Source organism: Panthera leo, chromosome B4 (genome assembly GCF_018350215.1).
Source record: "Panthera leo isolate Ple1 chromosome B4, P.leo_Ple1_pat1.1, whole genome shotgun sequence".
Lineage (NCBI taxonomy): Eukaryota > Metazoa > Chordata > Mammalia > Carnivora > Felidae > Panthera > Panthera leo.
Genome location: NC_056685.1, coordinates 55,085,941 through 55,090,631, shown reverse-complemented (window position 1 = coordinate 55,090,631; position 4,691 = coordinate 55,085,941). Strand labels below are relative to the sequence as shown.

General features: G+C 37.7%; 1 pseudogene; it reads left to right on the top strand.

The window, feature by feature from the left end:
- The first annotated feature begins 2,499 nt into the window (after window positions 1-2,499).
- Window positions 2,500-3,268, top strand: LOC122224339 (annotated as a pseudogene).
- Window positions 3,269-4,691: the final 1,423 nt, after the last annotated feature.

Below are 4,691 nucleotides of genomic sequence, written 5' to 3'. Positions count from 1 at the left end.
TTCCTTTTAGCAGCTCCAGAGAGCCCACATTAGCAAGTGGTATGGTCTCTTGACGAAGACTATGGATTCTTAACTCAATCAACATTCTACCACATTATCAGCTGTACAGTATTGGAAAAGATGCTTGGGGCATCTGGGTGGCTCAATCAGTTAAGCATTTGACTCTTGACTGCAGCTCAGAACTTGATCGCAGTTTTGTGAGTTCAAGTCCCACGGTGGGCTCTGTGCTAGGAGTGAAGCTTACTTAAAAATAAAAATATAAATAGATAAATAAAAAGATGCTTGACACTAGACCCTCAGTTTTGTAACTCCAAAACGTTGGTAGGCCTTTTTGAAAATGAGGTGAAATATCCATGAAAAGAGCTTAACTAGCATTATGTCCATTACATGTTTATCAGTAAAGGTTAGTTTTTATTATTTATGTTCGTTCTACGCACTGGAGAGTCGAGTCAGATTGTTGCTTCACTATTTTCAGCAATAGTCATGCTTTAATGAAAGGAAAGAAAAGAGCACTTCCTTATCCTTAGAATAAAATACTGGATGACTCTGAATGGCAAGTCCAAAATAACAGGACAAGGCTCTTTATATGGGCTATACATCATGTGAGATCTAGATAGAGCATCTTTAGATACTGGAAAATGCAGAGAGCACCATCTCTTAGGTTTTCCAAGTTGGCAAGGACCACATGGAAAGTTCTACATGTGAAAATGGCAGTTTTGTCAGTTTTGTCCTGGAGGCCCACCAAAGACTGTCACGCTCCCTGTCTGTCTCCTGTAAGTCATAGTAATTAATTCAACTCCTCTCAACACTGGCTTTTTCTGACTTTTTCCCTGACATACAAACACAAAAAGGAATTGCAGCACAAAAACTATCAAACCACATAAATCCCAGAAATTATACCCAGATTAAAGTTTATACTTTCTGTTTTCTAGTTTTTGTCAGGGAAGTAGAATAACAATCACTGAGAACATTCTTATATTTCTGGAAAAATAATTTTAATGTTTTTTTTTGAAAACAGCAATTATCCCTCATCTTAGGAAATGACAAAAGTATTCCCAAATTACTGTTTAAAGGATTATATTTTATAAAAGTTGAATATAGTGTGTGTGGGAGGGGGTATATTTAAAGGTGATATCATTTTGGGGTACCTGGGTGACTCAGTCAGTTAAGCATTCAACTCTTGATTTCAGCTCAGGTCATGATGTCATGGTTCACGAGTTCAAGACCCGCATCAGAACGCTCCCTTTCTCTCTGCCCCTACCTGACTCATGCTCTCTCTCTCTCTCTCTCAAAATAAATAAATAAACTTTAAAAATAAATAAGGGGCATTAAAAAATAAAGTAATATCATTTATTAACCTACTATTGCACTGCCATGGGCACTAATGCCTTGAGAAGCCCATCCTTGCCATTACCATGGCAATTGTTACACACCTCAGGCACTACCCATTGAGATTAGGAAAAAAACAAAAATCTTTTAACCTTTAATCCAGAAATCTTACTTTTAGAAACAAATACCAAAGATACACTATCAAAAACAAAAACAAAAAAAATGCATTTGCCAGGATTATTCATTGCAACATCGTTTGTAATATCAAAATACTAGAAACAAGTCAAATGTCCAACAAAATGGGACTAGTTGTTTAAATAATATATCTTCACATAATGGAGTACTCTGCTGAGTGAAAAAAAGAGTGAGAAATATCTCCATGCATTTCTATGGATTACGCAAGTAATATGATTGAACAAGAACAATTGAATTAAAGAAAAACCTAGAGTACATTATTTAAAAACAGGATATATACATGTGTGTGCATGTGTATTTAAATATATATATTCATTTATATGTATATATATATTCATATATATATATGCTTAAATTTTTTTTTGAGTATAGTTGACATACAATTTTATATTAGTTTCAGGTGTACAACATAGTGATTCAACTCTCTATACATTATGCTATACTCACCACAGGTGGAACTACTGTCTTACACATACATACTTATATTAAAACACCAGTAGAAAAATTAATCACAAAAATCTTTAAATACTTACCACTAGGCTATACAATATGGAATATAGGGTGGAAAAAAACAGGAATAGAAGCTAGTCTTCTTTAAATATAGCTTATTCTGGAGTGCCTGGCTGGCTCATCAGTAGAGCATATGACTCTTGATCTCAGGGTTATGAGTTCAAGCCCCACATTGGACCTACAGCTTACTTTAAAAAAGATAAATAGGAGCGCCTGGGTGGCTCAGTCCGTTAAGCGGCCAACTTTGGCTCAGGTCATGATCTCGCGGTCCGTGAGTTCGAGCCCCGCATCGGGCTCTGTGCGGGACAGCTTGGAGCCTGGAGCCTGTTTCAGATTCTGTGTCTCCCTCTCTCTGACCCTCCCCTGTTCATGCTCAGTCTCTCCCTGTCTCAAAAATAAATAAAACGTTAAAAAAAATTAAAAAAAAAAAAAAGATAAATAAAGAGCCCTCCTCTACCATCCAAGATGCCAAAGGAAACAAGGCTGGGGGAAGAAGACAGCCTTGGTCCCTGCTGTCTGAAGAAGCAGGAGGCCAAGAAAGTGATCAATCCCCTATTTGAGAAAACGCCTAAGAATTTTGGCATTGGTCAGGACATCTAGCCTAAAAGAGACCTCACCCACTTTGTCCAATGAGTCCACTGCATCCAGCTACAGTGACAAAGGACTCTTCTCTATAAATGTCTAAAAGTGCCTCCCACGATTAACCAGTTCCCCCAGGCCTTGGAATGCAAAACAGGTACTCAGCTGCTTAAGCTAGTCCACAAATACAGACCAGAGATAAAGCAAGAGAAGAAGCAGAGAGTGCTGACCTGGGCTGTGAAGAAAGCTGCCATCTGTCCTTTGAGCTGGGGCTAATACTGTCACCACCTTGATGGAAAACAAGAAGGCTCAGCTGGTAGTGATTGCACATGATGTGGATCCCATTAAGCTGTGTGTCTTTGTGCCTGCCCTGTGTGGTAAGATGGGGGATCCCTACTGCATCATCAAGAGGAAGACCAGGTTGGGGCCTCGCATCCACAGGAAGACCTGCACCACTGTCGTCTTCACACAGGTTAACCCGGAAGACAAAGGAGCTCAGGCTAAGCTGGTAGAAGCTATCAGGACCAATTACAATGACAGATCTGATATTATCTGCCATCACTGGGGAGGCAACATGCTGGGTCCAGAGTTTGTGGTTTGCATTGCCAAGTTGGAAAAGGCAAAGGCTGAAGAACTACCCACAAAACTGGGCTAATTGTGTGCTGTTGAGTTTTCTGTACATAAAAGTTAATTTAAAAGTTCTCTTTAAAAAAAAGTAAATTAAATTAATACAGTATAGCTTATTCTATTAACTTGAGTTGAGAACCATGTGAATGCTTTAATTTAAATATTTTAGGGCCACCTGGGTGGCTCAGTCAGTTAAGCTGACTTTGGCTCAGGTCACGATCTCATGGGTTCATGAACTTGAGTTCTGCATGGGTTAAACTCGAGCTCTGCTTTGGGTGTGAAGCTGGTGCTTTACCAGTGGGAGGTCCTGCTCCCTCCACCATGGCTGCCCCAGCTGAGGAGAAGAAAGTGGAAGCAAAGAAAAAAATAGTCAGAGAAGTCTATGATAACACGTACTTTGGTCTTTTTGAATTAACCTCTCTGTAACTTGTTAAATAAAAAGCTGAATTCTTTAAAAAAAAAAAAAAAGGATTTAAAGGATTCTCTAAATCTGTCCTCTGAAAAAAATGAAAAATGATGACCAGCACAATAGTAGGTGTACCCTTAGTGCCCAGATTGTGGTCTCTAAACATTATTTTCCACTAGATGGAACCTGAGCTTCTTGGGGAAATGGCTTGTTCCAGATCTGGAGCAAGAAATTTACAAAATAATCTTGAACTATCTTGTGGGATCAGAAAGCAAGAAACACTGCCAAGATCATTTCCAAAGGACTTATAAGGCAACTTGAAAAATGTTCCACAGCTTCAACATTGGACAATTAGAACATCAATAAGAATGATAAATGCAATCTTGTAAAGTAAGTATAATTCATGGCTTAAAAATGATACTCAATGAAGCAAACAAGCAAACTCATTGGCCATCTTTGGAGAATGATAGGGAATAAAATTATTTTTAAAATGAGTTAACAAAGGGAAGGAATCAAACTTTATCTTGCTCTTTCTATATAATTATCCTTCAGAGTAACTAAGTGGTTAATGAGGCTAAGTTTCTCTAGATAGAAATATTCTAGTTAATTTAAAAAGAGGAATGGTGGAATAGTGATATTCTAAGATCACTCTTTTGCAAACTCTAATGAGTTAATGGATTTAGACCATGATTAATAACGACTTCTAAAATACCCTAAAGAGAATCAACTGGCAATAGATGCCCTTTGAGGTAAGTGCACAAAATTTACCAAGTATTCTCGCCTGAGAAATTAAACCCAAATCTCATCAAGAGTCTAAATCTAACTACCAAATTACTGAAACTACAGAAATATACAAAATGATACCACAGATTTACAATCAGCAAAATATAGTTTCCTCAAAAAATAAATTACAAGAAGGGAAGAAAAGTAATGGACCCCTGCAGATTAAAAAAAAAAAATTGAGAGAGATATTAGCCAATTACAGTGTATGAGCCTTACTTAGAACCTTGTTCAAACCAAAACAATTTTGAGAGGCACCTGGCTA